At 36.6% G+C, this 16,013-nt stretch overlaps 1 protein-coding gene across 2 annotated transcripts in view; it reads left to right on the top strand.

Moving 5' to 3' along the window:
* The first annotated feature begins 2,198 nt into the window (after positions 1-2,198).
* Positions 2,199-16,013, top strand: part of LOC139150074 (sodium-dependent multivitamin transporter-like) — a 38,344-nt gene continuing 24,529 nt past the window's right edge. For both annotated transcript variants that reach the window (XR_011556187.1, XM_070722229.1), the window contains exons 1-5: positions 2,199-2,465; positions 4,348-4,554; positions 5,139-5,181; positions 7,187-7,347; positions 8,080-8,158. The gene's annotated coding sequence lies outside the window, so the exon portion shown is untranslated. The remainder of the gene's footprint in view (positions 2,466-4,347; positions 4,555-5,138; positions 5,182-7,186; positions 7,348-8,079; positions 8,159-16,013) is intronic.

Here is a 16,013-nt window from a genome sequence, read left to right on the forward strand (position 1 = left end):
TTTCGATAGTGAGGTCAGTTAATCAATGAAACTGTCTCCATAACCGACATCATTTGGATAAACGACAAATAAATTTGACATGCAAGGACTGAAAAAGTATATAACGCATTTGCACTTTGGTAAGCAACACGTAATAAATTATACCAACACAATATTGTCTCACACTTGCAGATGCTTTCAGATTATTTGGTTCACTTTACAATAAGGTGAAAGTGCAAAGTGGCTCTTGCACCGCATTTATGGAGCGTTCAGTTATTATGGCCGGGAGTTGGCCGGCAAATTCTTCTTGCGCATCAGTCAAAATAAGTGAATTCCCCCTACCAATTGCACCAAAAGGTTGATGAGCCCCTTTTAAGATGACAAAAATTTCATGACCCTCCCCCTCCCCCCCCCCCCACACACACACATTACTTGAGTAAAGCAACACAGACAAACAACTCGCGGGGGGATAGAATCCAAAAAAAGATTGTCAAATTGTTCCAAATGACCCCTTTACAAAGGTGCCAATGTTCAAGTTTCACCTTCTGGTTTGCTATGATTTTGAAATTACTCCTACAAAGGATTGGACAGAAATTACAGGTGGATGGCAATATTTTTACGTAAGCGTGTGTGTACAAAATTTTGACATTTGGATTTAATTGACAATCACCTATTGATCATGTTGATTAACCATACATGGCAGTCTATGAGAAAAAACTTTGTAATACTTTTTCAATACAAAATGGCAATATCTATGCATTTATAGACATTTGATAATTGAGATAAATGTCCTTAATTTGACTAGGGTTGTTACAACTAGTATGTATACAAAAAATTTGTCTTTAGAATTTCGCCAAAAATGTTTATCCACTATACATGGGTGTCTATGATAAAATTGTGAATACTTTTTTTCCAATAAAAAACTTGCTATACTTGGACATATACAGACGTTGGATAATTAACATAGTTGTACTCGATTAGATAATAATGGTTAAAGGTTCATATTATGGTTACAAGTAATCTGATTTTGGAATTTCACTGAAAATGTTCATCCACTTTACATGGGAGTCTATGAGGAAACTAATTTTTTCCCTACACAAAACAAGCTTAATCTGTGTATTTATAGACGTTTGATAATTTATTTTAATGTACTTGATTAGGCTAGGGTGGTTTCAAGTGGATTTGTGCGCCAGGAATTGGATTTTGGAATTTCACCGAAATGTAGATTCATGGTACATGGTAGTCTATTTAGAATTTATGAAAAAAAATTTCCAATACAAAATTAGCTAAATCTGTGTATTTATAGACATTTTGATAATTTATCTTAATGTACTTGTTAGACTGAGGGTGGTAAAAAATGGATTTGTGCTCCAGAAATTGGATTTTGGAATTTCACCGAAATGTAGATTCACTGCAAATGGGATCTATGAGTAAACTATGAATATTTTCTTCCAATTCAAAACCAGCTAAATCTGTGTATTTATAGACGTTTGATAATTCATTTTAAAGTACTTAGTTAGACTAGGATGGTTAAGGGTTGATATTTGTGCAAGAAATTGGATTTTGGAAATCATCGAAATGTTGATTCACTGTACATTGCAGTCTATGAGAAAACTATGAATAACTATTTTTACAATGCTAAAGTAGCTTAATCTGTGCTATTATAGGTGTTTCACAACTGATATAAAAGTACTTGATTCAAATAGGGTATTTGAATGTTTAGATGTGGACAACAATTATGATATTGGAATTTCACCTAAAAGTATAATTTCATTTTTATGGTACTAGTAGTCTACAGGTAACTGTTCAATATTTTCCCGACAAAACTTGCTAAATCTCTAATATGTAAGTAAAAGGAATTGTTCATTGCCCTCAGTGAGCTCGATTTACAATGAGAAAAGCCTCAGAGTTGCCAAGTAAAGATGTTCATGTGACAGATAATTATACTTTTGTTCAGATTTACAGTTAAATGACTCCAGAGAATGAAATCTTGCAGCAAATCATCTTTATCTTTAGGAATATTTCTGAACACTAAAACTAATTTTCGACGAGACAGATAATTATGAAAATTAGGGGACCCCCCTTTCAAGTTTTCAAACTTAAGGTGATCCTCCTGGATTATGCCGGCCCACCCTGGCGGTAATAACTGAACGCTCCCTTAAAGTTATATTTACATTCCACAGAATGAATAACTCAAGTGACGCTCGTTTCCGAAAAGTTGTCCGCACTTTTCAGCTCAAGAGGCACTGGTGCTTTGACAATCCTGGCGCAGAGGCCCTCATGGCCTTGGTTTGATAAAATCTCGCATTGCTACATAGCTACATAACTAGTAGAAGCTACTTATCAGCTTCCACACTTCTACAGTTAGTGAGTGCGACCACTGTTCGGACTGTATATCGCCTCAACTGCAGGAGAAGAGGCAGATACATATAAGTCACATTGGGAGGTGACGTCACTATAGTGTTTGCAAAACGCACATCTATCAGGTAAGTCAACCTCGACCATAACATGCCTCATATATTAGCTTTCTATCAAGTATCCGTTCAATGCTTGTAGTTCCTGAAGTACGTTGCATGACAAGAAACAAAATTCCTCTCGAAAACCTCTCTTCGTTTGTCTTTACTAGTGATAGAGGGCTCTCCTAAAACCTTCGACGATTTGCAACACAAGGAAGACATGTGAAAATAGTAAAGACAGGTGGCCACAGCCATTGGCTGTGATTTTGGCGTTTTAATGTCACCCCTAAATGAAGTTTTGTGATGTTTGACGCTGACATGACTTCACCAAAGGATAGGGTTTACCTTTCGACTTCATGATATTTTGAGTTTTGATAGATATCTGTCGGCCATGTGTACATAATAATTTGTCATATCGTAAATGATCCCAATGTGTTTGTTTACTTCAACTGATCACACATAATACTTCCATGTTGTCATGGCCTCTACGTGTAGCAAAGCAACCCCACAATATTATGTTCTTCCTTGGGTTCGAGTTTAGTTTTGGTAATTTGAGGATTTAATAGTGCTTAACAGTTACTGTGTGTAATCATGTATAATAGCTGTAGTGATACATATAATCGTTCGCCGATATACATAATTACTCGGCGTAATCGCAAAATACCAGGCTGAGCAATCCATGCGTCCGTAACCTACTAAAAGGTTGTATCTAGCCTGACGCACACGAGAGTAAATTAGCTGACCAAACAGCCTCGAATGAAATTTTGCTCAGCTGATTACTCTCGTGTGCGGCGGGCTTAACTCATCAACGCGATTTTTGCTTAATGTTACCATAAGTTTGTCATTCGTCCCTTTGGCTTGTGTAAATGCTAATCTGCGTATGTTACAAGTTTAAAAAGTGGTGTCAATGAGAGTGTGCTCCCGTTCGATCAAATATGGTTGTAGTTTTACGTACAAAATTTGAAAGCTATCAAACGACCAGTTTCAGTGAAGATGGTGCAAGTTTTACGCTATAAGCTTATATGGTAAAATTGGCCCAAAGTATACATCAAACCAGACCCAGAAACCTATATATAAGAAATGTAAAACTATCGGACAATTATCTTTACAAAAAGTTGCTTTGACCAAAATTAAAAAATTGGTCCACCATCTTTAAAAAATCCGACTGAAGTTATACCAATGCACCTACAGACAAACTTTGAAAGCTATCAGTCAAGTAATTAGAGAGAAATAGATACTTTGACCAAAAATTGGAAAACTGGCACTAAGGATTACATAATTATACAAATTCCCTTTCCCTTTTATAAAATCTGCATTAATCCATCCCTCGATAGCTACATGGTAAAAATTGAAAGCTATATAACAGACACTTATGATTAACAACTTGCTTAACATAGAAATCGGGTTAATTGGCCTAAAAAACTTCATATATGCAAATTTCTTCACCATTGAAAAATAGCAAAATGCAGTCCCATCATTGACAAACATCCCTCTGAGAAGAAGATTTTTGAATTTTATTTTAAGTATAAATGCATGCATGCCCATATACAGACAGGTAAACACGCATATTCTGACTGATCTAAATATATATCCCTGTACTATTGCGTACAGTAAATGGGGTTTAAAAGGGTCTTTAGCTTTAACCGACTTTAACCGTGGATCATTAATATCAAAGATTAGGGTAATGTAGGGTTAAAATTTAAGTAAAAGGGTTCCACGATTAAAGTGAAATTGATCAAAAGCGTTTGAAAGTAGAATTAAGTAAGTAGAAGGTATCTGGCTATTTTGACGCTTATTCATCATGTACTTTGCCACATTGGGTAAGTGGATTGCAAGCTGGATATAACATATAAAGTCATATTCCAAAGTACAAAATCCTTCGTTATCACACTGTCTCCATACGGTGTTTCAGCTCATCAATTGTAAACATTTGTAAGCGATAAAGAGGCAAACAGAAGAAGTAAAGAACACGTGTTTATCTCGTTACGTATCGCAAGATGTCTGGCGGGCAAGCGACGCCACTGAGCGTAGTGGACTGGATAGTGTTTGTCGCAGTGCTAGCTGTATCGGCTTTCACTGGTGTGTATTCAGCAAAAGGAGGTCAGAAGACAACTTCAAAGTGAGTGCTTACAAAACAAGAATATTCCACTCTATTTATTTTTTCATTTGTCATTTCTCTCTGAACAGTTTGGAGAATGGGAGAAACATATGGTTTCTTGCCATCTTCAAGACCTTTACCTCGCATCATAAGTGTGTCTTTGCCTTTGACTGCAAAATCGTACGATATAAACTTTGTTCAATTTACGGGTTTTTTTAATTTCGCAGAACTTTCGAGCATACCGACTTTTGTTAAATATCAACATTCGCAACACCCATCTATATATGAAACCTTATCAACATATATATTTTCGGAAGGGTTTCTGAATAAATTTTACGATATAAATAGCCACATGACGTTAATTTACCATATACACATCTCAGATACAGATAGGGCCATTAGACGCATCAAGTAAGTTGCACAAATCATATATGTACACTAGAAGGCCAAAGAACTCTCTAATGTCTGCCAAAGATGTGTTCTTTCAAAACATGGATTAATTTCATACTTCAAATTGTACATCTTTGCGATTTACTCCATATTAACAAATGAACATTCTTCTTTCTTGGATATTTCGGCTATCGGATTGATCTGACACTTCGTAGGTGCCTTCACGTTGGGTGTGGCCTATCCAAGAGCGAATTCATGGTATGGTTTCAAATCATTTATTTCTTAGGCTTCATTCACAAACTCCTTGGGGAAGGCCGGAAGAATTGAAGGGGGACTTAAAAATATCAAGGGTATGTCGGGGTCTTAAAGGGGAAACACGAAACAAAATTCTCTTTGATTTATATGAAATATGTGTTAGGTTGTCAATTTTAAGCTATAACGTTTGGTTAAATTTTGGGTGGTTTTGTTTTTTGTGTCCACGGTAGTTTCTTGTTCTACTCCGTGGAGCGTGATGAAAAGTCAAGCACAGCTATATGTGTACAGTCAGCATTATCATTATTTAAAACTGACTTCAAATCCTGACTAGACTTCATTTGTTATCAATAACAATGATTACGGTCTTTACACATGCATATAGAGAGTATTTACCACACAGATTTTGTTATTCTAGCATGCTGCGGAAGTAGAACAAGTCGATACACAGAACTCCAATACTTAACTCCAATGTATTTGATTGGCCAAAAGGTATTCCTAATGTCCTTTTCATACAAATATATAAAAATATATTCATTGCGTCCACTCTTTCAGACAGATGAGTTCAGACAGATGAGGGAAGTCGTCCTGTTTCTAAACCTTTTTTATGTGATCGCAAAAGGGGCAATACCTGTAATGATTACCTTCATTTGTAGTTTAGCATGTAATTGTACAGAAAGCACTATTATTGTTTATCAAGAACCTTATTACAGCCTAAAAGTCAATATTTTAACAACCTTCATGCATACTTACATATTACAGATATGGCACGTTTTGTCAGGAAAACTATTTAACAGTTTACCTGTAGATTACCATGAGAAGTAAAATAACAATTTTCGGTGAAATCCCAATATCACATTTGTTGTCCACATCCTATTTCAATCAAGTACAATTGTCTCTTGAAATCGTCAAACATTTATAACAGCATAGATCTAGTTAGTTAAGTATTGTAAAAAATATATTTATAGTTTTCTCATAGACTCCAATGTACGGTGAAACAACATTTTCGTGAAATTCCAAAATCAAATTTCTAGTACACTACGCACTTGTACCCATCCTATTCTTATCAAATACAGTTATGTAAATTATCCAAGGTCTATATATGCACAAATATTGCAAGTTTTACATTGGGAAAAATTGTTCACAATTTGTAAAAGACTCCCATGTACTCTTTTTACCTGCCGCTTCAATCAAAGTACATTTCTCATTAATTATCAACTAGAATCTTTTATAAAGTACAGATATAACTTATTTTTATGGGGAAAATATTGATAGTTTGCCCAATAGACTCCCATGCATGTATTATGATTTTATATTTTTGGACGAAGCTCTATATCGGCTACATTTTGATTCTAATAGTTGAGCAAAACAATTGTGACCCTCTCCAAAAGGCATGAGTGAAATTTCATGATCTTTAAAAATACTTGTTCATAAAAATGCAACCACCTGTAATTTCTGTCACATCCCTTTGCAAGTCAGAAGGGATATTTGAAGGCACTGTGAGTTTGTGAATGCAGCCTTATACATATATCTCACATGAAGAGACATCTTCTTTCGTTTTCGACTCTACCAATTTAACAGAAGCCAGTGAAAATTATCATGGCGCTATATGCCTACGTTTTGGTGGCTTTCACAATATAAAGTGCGTCGAGTCGGCCATCAAGTAAATGTTGTCAGTTATGTTGCTACACTAATCCCCATATCGTAATTAGTCTAGAGTTGGTCTCCTGCGTAAGTTATCATCAGGTAGGCCTTTTGTTTCAACGACATTAACAGATGAATGAAAATTTTCAAAATATCGCAGAGCGAAGTTCGTTTCTCAGTATGCTCAGACCACAATTCCAATCTAGTTGTATCGAAAGTTGATATAGACAATCTTGCAAGCTGGGCAGTACTCTGCACTTCCGACTTAACTTCTACAGACATTGATTGATTGACATTGATTGTATGTGTTCATGTATTGTTACCACCCACTATTTCTGCTCGTTTCTGTTTTTCCTGTGACATGTAGGATATATTTACAGTGTGACGAAATGATGTCGAGCCATACAAGTTGATGTAATTTTTGAAGAAAACATGAAAAACTGTCAAAACTGGGCCATGAGCCGTAACCTTTGTCATTTTCATAATTTGACTCTCACCTTTAAACGAGTTCCTGTGAATAGTACATAGGTAAGGATGTTTATTCGAGTCTGATTAACCGCCAACATAACTTCATGTGTAAGTTTGAAGAGATAAATAATAAACGTCGGTTTCCCAACTGAAACATGGCGCATGGCCGCCCAAATGCAGGTCGCAATAAGAAATTCAAAGAACGGTTGACATAGAGTACGAATGATCAGAAACCTTGCAAAGAGGACATTTTGCCATCCATCGGAAAACATAGATGATATTTTTCTTTTCTTTTCAATATGGCCAGTTTCTGAAAACTGTACAACGCACTTGCCCATTCTGTTACTAATGAATTTTGTCATATCACGCTGTAGCAAAACGCTATTTTATTTACTGAAAACATGATCGGAACTAATTTTGGATAATTGGATGGTGAAGTGATGTCGATTTAATCTACAAATGTAGTATCATCTGATTTTCTTTTTACATTACACATTTGTTTTCATGAGTAGTTTGCAATATTGCAAAATTCAGCTACAGGGCACCTCACACTTTTGAGAAATTTGCAAAATATAAAAATCCAATTGTCCCAAATTAGTTCCAATCGTGTTTGAATATATAAAGACTGTCTGGGCGAATTACAAGAAACTTTGTCGTGACCTAATTACATGGAGATGTAGCTCACCGGCCTTAAACTAATCGTGACTACAGTGCCTAGCTTACTTCGAAAAAATAAAGTGACGCCCTTCTCTTTCCAAGGCATCATAAACACGGTTGATTCTCTACTTTCAGGGGAGCTGTTGTAGGTGTTTTTACAGGAATATCGTGGGGTTTGTGGATGGGAACAGCAACGATGTTATCAGTCTACAAAGTAAGTTCGAAAATCAAGAAGGGCCACGCGAGGTTACCAAGTACGGTAGCAACGGTTTATTCTCCTTTAACGAGCTATTGTGATAGGTGATGTATGAATTGATTGTGTCGCAAACGTGTATCTCAGAAAAAAATGAACAAACGGAGCCGTGTGATATACACATCAAGATCTCCAGTTGCAATGTTGTCGAAGAGCGACATGACCTTATATTGGTTCCACTGATCAGCGACACAAACAATGCTGCTAATGGCAAAAGCTTGCTTCCTTGAAATGGGTTTTATTTGTATGCTCAAACGCAGTGTCTATTGTGATATCATAATGACTTGTTTGTCTATGTACACTATTTACTTGCATCCTGTCTGCGACATTTACTTGAATTCGAAAATATTTGGTTTGAAGCAATTTTTTATAGGTTACGCCTTTGCATAATCCATGATCCCTGTGTCCCCAAATGCATGCAACGGACGTCTGAGAGATCTAACGTCGAAAATTCAGCGCCAGAGACCGAGGGTCACTTGCTTTAATTTGTTTGTAATATAAACACAATTGGAACTATTTGTGATTATAAGATCTTAAGCATTTTGTTGTAATCTATTTAAAAATCATCAATCTAACAGTGTTTTTGTGTGAAGACGAGGGCAAATTTTATAAATTGTTGATAATTGCACATATCAATCAAATACATCTCAACAAATTTTACATTTTTGTCTAGCCTTTCGCACTCTCAGGAAAGGAGAACCCAGTAAATGTAACTGATTTGTCAATTTTGTTTAGGTATAAGTGAAAATACAAATTCCCTTTCAAGGTTGATTTGTAGGCATTTGCTTTTCTCACCGAACGATGCATGATAAAATTGTAAATTTTCGATGGTAAACGGCTTCTACCTCTACCCAAATCAGTTCTGCTGTAGTGTATGTTTTTTTGGTGATCTCTCTTTCAAATGATTTGGTAGATGTTAAGAAAATGACTTGTACTTTTATTTATTTCATATACAAGGAAATGAGACCTGGTAAATTTGATAAAACTACCCTTTTCTTGTGCGTGTGCTAATTAATGCTGGAAAATTTTTAAAATCACTTAACTATTTCAGCCCTTCTATTAAAAATGAACTCTTTTTGGTAGATGCAAAGAAATGTAATCAATATCATCTGTCTGTTGAAACCTTAAAATATTAACGGCAAAAACCAACAGTTTTTGTCTGGCATTTTTAGGGACTGTGCAGAGATGTCTTTGCAGCTTTCAGGGACCACTCCGAGAAGACCCTATATCTTTCAGAGACCACACTGACATGACCTGGAAAATGGTTTGGTTTATTACCATGAAAAGTAGTAGTACACTTCACAAGTCATAACAAGCAAATACAAAATTTACATTTCAGTGGTAATGTGGAGCCAGAAAATATAGCTGTTCGCTAGTCGAGCCTGGCCCATTTACAAAATTTAAATTAGTTGGGTTAACACGTACGCTGTTATACAAAGAGTTCTACAAGCATTATTTTATATTTATATGATACAAGTTCGATATCAGAGCGAGGTATTCCTGAAAATTCTTACACAGTGATGTGACGACTATTATGATTTAACTAGTTCACTGTAGGTATTCCTGTAACAGATACTCTCTCAGTGCTTTTGTAAAGCTATGCCTGGAAGTATGAACTTTAATTACATTAGGTAACGAGTTCCATAATTGAGCACCCGTATACGAAATTGCCGATTGACCTTTACATGTGTACATTTTCGGCAATGTTAAATTCATCCCTACTTTTTGACGGGTGTCATAACAATGATCCACAACTTTGAAATAGTCTATCATGGGATGTGGTACATTTTGCTGATATAAATCAAATACAAAATTACCAACAAGCAGCTTGTAAAGCTTATAAACATCTAAGATGCGTAATTTAAAGAATAAAGGTAATGACGGCGTTCTTAATCCGGAAAAAGTTATTGTTCGCATACACATTTTCTGCGTGATAAGAATGGAATTTAAATAGGATGAATACGTATTTCCCCATACTTCTAAACCATATGTAATGTATGGTTGTATAAATGATTTATAAAGTAATACTAATACATTTTGTGGTACAAAATTTCTTATTCTAAAAAGAATTCCTGCCTTCATTCTAATTAGTGCGTTGACTCTAGTAATATGTTGTTTCCAAGCTAGGTTCTCATCTATATTTACACCAACAAATGACGCTTGATCAGACTGAATTAAAGGCACACTTTTAACACAAATATTACCATGTAAATACACAGATTTACGTTTCTGGTGAAAAAATACATAGGTGGTTTTCTTAATATTTATAGTGAGCTTGTTTGCATCACACCAATAGGTTACATCTCTCAACTGGTTTTCTACTAGTGAAAGGTCTATACATTTCGTATCACTCGAGTATGTGTGGAAAAGATTCGAATCATCTGCAAACAATCGGAAGTCAAAGTAGTCAGATGAATTAGGTAGGTCATTTATGTAGATCAGAAACAGGGTCGGTCCAAGTATTGATCCCTGAGGCACTCCACACGTAACTGGCAATTTCATAGAACTAATACCATCTGCTGAAACATATTGGAATCGCTGATTTAAATAATCAGTAAACCAACGAATGGGGTTTCCTCTGACACCATAATTATGGAGCTTTGATAAAAGAATAGAGTGGTCAATGGTGTCAAACGCTTTGGCGAAGTCTAGAAAAATTCCTATTGTAGTATTTCCCTTGTCAATTTGTTGCGTCAAATTGTTCACTAAATCAATTAATGACAGTTTTGCACTGTGTTTCTCTCGAAATCCATACTGATGTTTGTAGAGGAGGTTATACTTATTTAAAAACGTAACTAATCGATTATTTACAATCCTCTCCAAGATTTTGCTAAGAAGTGGTAACACAGAGATAGGTCGATAATTTCCAGGAATGTCTCTTGACCCTTTCTTAAAAATTGGGACTACTCGGGCTACTTTTAGGGCATTTGGGAATCGACAACTTGTAAAAGATAGATTGAAAATATAACAAAGAGGTCCAGAAATGTGTTCTGCAGCATTGACTAACAGTTTTGCAGACACATTGTCATAACCAACAGCTTTTTTCATGTCAAGCCTGTTCAGTTGACTAACAATTTCAGCTTCACATGTAGGAAATAGAAAAAAGACTGATTTGAGGGGTGTGAGAGAAACTCCTCATATGAAGAACTAGAGCTACAAATTTTACTCGCCAAGCTTGGACCAATACCCGTAAAAAACTTGTTAAAACCATCTACAATATCTTGAGGGTTATTGTAAGTTAACGGAGTACCCTCATCTGCATTTACAATGAGCTGGTCAGGCAAACAAGTACATGGCTTTCTGTTACGAGAGCCAAGCACTTCATTGATGGTATTCCAAGTTGCTTTTGAATTTCCATGATTTTCCCTGAAAAGAGTAGCGTAGTAATCTCTTTTGCAAACCTTAAAATGTTGTCAGTGCATTTCTATAACGTTTATACTTTGAGACTTTGCTCATTTCATGACCTGATTTAATAACCTCAGCATAATAAAGAGTGTTTTTTGTTAATCGACTTTCTTATTGATTTAGTAATCCATGGTTTACGTTTTAAGACCGATTTAAGTGACCGTGATACTATTGGAGCATGTCTATTACAGCATTCAATAAAAATTGAAAGAAAATTATTATAAGCTTCATTTACATCATTATGCATGTAAACCTTGTTCCAAGTTTGTCTTGACAGCTCTTGTCTGAAATTATCTGGAGAAAAATTCTTATAACTTCTATAAAATACTGTATCGGTCTGAGATACACCACTATTGGTGTGGATATTCTCAAAGATTGTGAACACTGGTAGATGGTCGGAGATATCTCCAACTAAAGTACCAGAGTAGACTGGACAATGGTTTATATTGGTATAAATATGGTCAATAATAGTTTTGGAGGTATTTGTAATTCGTGTTGGCGTTAAAATGAGCTGTTTAAGATCTAAACATGTCAATTTCGTATAAAACTGTTCTACACTATTATCTTGTTTTGAGAAGTCCATATTTAGATCACCAATTAGAATGCAATGTGTTTTGTCAAGTTTGATACTATCCAGTACTTCTAAAATACTATTTTCAAATTCTCTTATGCTTGTATTTGGTTTTCTATATATGATACCTATAATGAAAGAGTAATTTTTATCACAAACTTCTAGCCACAGTGACTCCGAGTGCAACACTCGAAAAGATAATACTTTATATTTTAGAGAACTATGGATGTAAGCAGCAACACCACCTCCCCTTCCCATTTCTCGACAGTTGTATTCCAATGCATAAGAGTTCAGATTGAACATGTCACTGTTAGTCATATTCCAGGTTTCAGAGACTCCTATAATTTTAAACTTCTCATTCAATAAGTCCTCGTACAAAAGTTTGAAATCTTCGAAATTTCTATTCAGTGAGCGTACATTTACATGGGAAATTGCTAAAGACTGATCGAGTTTGGAATTAAAAGTGTCATTGAAATAGGAGGGAGTAATGGGAGCTTCCATACATTCAATTCTCTGGATATTCTCATTTACAAAAGTATCCATACTAAACTTAAATCACTCAAAAATTTTAAATAACTATTTCAAATTTTTTTTTTTTGACAAATTTCAAGTCTAAACTATCTTCATCAGGTCCCTCTCGTTACGAATCACTATTGACCGCATACCTTGATCTTTTTTCACATATATAATACCGTTGTGTGACCATAAGAATTTATATCTCAAAGCTTTCCGCTTTTCATTAGATTGTCTGAGTAAATTGCGTCTATATGTTGTCAAATTCTCATTAACAAAAATATTATTCTTAACTGTGTAACCCAGCATGTCCGTTGTCGTGTTTTTTATCTTCTTTCTGTCCTTATATATCTTGTCACGTTTCTGTCGCCTTGTAAATCGTACAATAATCGGTCTTGGTCTTGGTCTTGGTCTTCGCTGTTCTGTGTCGCCTCTTTCTTGAGCTTGTGCATCTTGTCGTCCAACTCGATGTATTACTTCTATGTCTTCTTGTACAATGTCTCCGTCGATTTTTTTCAGTACTTGCATCGCCACGTTATCGATATTCTCGTCAGGGATTTCAGGGATACCATGTAGTTCCAGATTTCCCCTTCTACTGTACTGATTTTGTTCCTCAACTTCTCTTTCTAGCTCAGTCAATCTTTTCTCCAGGTTTTCATTTCTTTGTAGCAATTGTATATTTTTGGTCTCAAGTGACTCCACCTTGCCTTTCAATTCTTCAACAATGTTGTTGAAGAATTCTAGTGACGTTGATATTGTCTTCTGTGTTTCTTGAACTTCCTGCATTGCAGACTGAAGAGCGGGCAAACATCTCAGCTGAGTATGAATATCTGTTAGCTGGTTGTTGATATGCATTATGGCAGTATCTGGTGGAGGTGTTGCATTGGTAGCGTCTTCTGAACTTTTCTTTCTAGCTGTTGGAAAGCGTCTCTGTTTGCACTCCAGGCACAGATACAAGTCGCCTTGTGTGAATGTCACACCTCTCTTCCTTGGGCAGTCGTGGCACTGAGGCATTTTAGCTTCTGATTTACATACAGATGACAGACTGGAATGTTTGCATACAGATGGAATAAATCTGAATGCAGAACAATAGGTTTTCAAACGTACCTTGACTCAGTTCCCACAGATCACCAGAGGATATCAATATCGAAATCCTCATTTTTCATCATTTTTGGCAAGGAAATTACTGTTCTTTGCACAGTATATGACAAATTTCAAGTCTAAACTATCTTCATCAGGTCCCTCTCGTTACGAATCACTATTGACCGCATACCGCAAATTTCAGGGACCACCCAGATGAGTCCTTGAAACTTTTAGGGACCACCCAGATGTGACCCTGAATCTTTCAAGGACTATCCTGATGTGACATTGAAACTTTCAGGGACCACCCAGATGAGTCCTTAAAACTTTCAGGGACCACCCAGATGAGTCCTTGAAACTTCCAGGGACCACCCAGATGTGACCCTGAATCGTTCAAGGTTTATCCTGGTGTGACCTCGAAACTTTCAGGGACCACCCGGATGAGTCCTTGAAACTTTCAGGGACCACCCAGATGAGACCCTGAACCTTTCAAGGACTATCCTGATGTGACCTTCGCTCGTCAGCTTGTGCATTCACAAGCATTACTTGGTAAAGCTGACAGGCAGACGAATCACTGAAAAGATTTGGTCCAACTTCCTGCACATACAGCGTCAATATTCATGACGGTCGAAGTTAAGATTATGTAATGGCTTAACACAGCGTCCTCATCGCTCCCATGTGTGACTGGTCGGCCGGCTCCAAAACACGTCTTTGCATATTTATCACGCGACGAGATCTACAAGGCATGTTCTTCCCGGCATAAATGTGATAAACTGGGCAGTGGCTGAACCTTCAGTCGACTTAGACGAGCAGTCCTTGACGATTAATGGTAATTTACTGGCTGGTTGAAGTATGCTGTCACTAGCCGACGCGCCGCTGGTCTGAACAATAAACAATTAATTATTCGCAAACAATCAGTTCATGATGGCACATTCCATTTTAACCTACAGGGGCATCTAGGATTGTGCGATTGTGTAAGGTCCCGGGTAAGGTACATGTTGCTCTTTTATGCTGTAAAGTTTTCCCACCATTTAAAATACTATGGTTGTATGTTACAGTCTTCATGATTAATTTGGAGATGTAGTCAATGATACTTTTCTCATTAAGCGAGACACTGAATCGTACACCAGCTAATATGGTCCTTGCTAATTTACATAGTAAAGGTCACGGGTCACATTGTTGTGAGGCTCTGCATTGTTTCAAGTCGAGTGTGCAAACAGCGTGATGTTCGAATGGATTTGACTACTGCACTAATTCCTTCGTTGGGCGCGATAGGTTGCCGATTCTGAATGTAGGACGTCCAGTACCCCAATTATTTAATGACAGGACTACATGGAAAGCAACGGAATACTGGATATCTCTGACGAATTTGATGTCTGTTACCATGGTCCTTGTGGAGTGACACTGACAGTGCTGTTCCCGATCTCGACAATGATGTCAGCAACTGTGATTGTAGCGTGAACATGACTAAGACTATGAGTCCTTGGAACTTTCAGAGGCCAACCTGAGGTGTCCCCGAATCTTTCAAGGACTATCCTGATGTGACCTTGAATCTTTCAAAAACCGCCATTGCAAGACGAGTCCTTGAAACATTCAGGGACCACCCTGATGTGTCCCTGGATCTTTTAGAGACCATTCTGATGTGATCTTGAAACTTCCAGGGACCACCCGGATGAGTCCTTCAAACTTTCAGGGACCACCCGGATGGGTCCTTGAAACTTTCAGGGACCAACCTGAGGTGCCCCTGAATTTTTCAAGGACTATCCTAATGTGACCTGGAAACTTTCAGGGACCACCCAGATGAGTCCTTGAAACTTTCGGGGACCACCCTGATGTGTCCCTTAATCTTTTCAAGGGACCACTTAGATATGACCCCTAAACATTTTTTTAAGGACTGGCCTAGAGAGGCACTTTGAAATAGTAAAGAACCAATCAGATATGATCCCGAAACCTTCAAATACATCCAGGTCCTCTAAACAATATAGCAATCATCAAGTTTTGACCTCTAATCTTGACATTTCAAGAATGTATATCAATGAGATGAATTATCCTTAAGAAATTGTAAAAAAGGATAAATTTACAATTTTTGAAAAGCAGATGGCTTTAAATACTACAATTTTTTTAATACTACTTTAACATTTAATTCAATAATTACAGTTTTGATGTTTTCACTAAAAAAATTGATAATTACTAAATGCTTTGAGTAAACCCTCTCTTAGAGAGCACATTCTGTGACTTTTACTGTTC

This window comes from Ptychodera flava, chromosome 14 (genome assembly GCF_041260155.1).
Source record: "Ptychodera flava strain L36383 chromosome 14, AS_Pfla_20210202, whole genome shotgun sequence".
NCBI lineage: Eukaryota > Metazoa > Hemichordata > Enteropneusta > Ptychoderidae > Ptychodera > Ptychodera flava.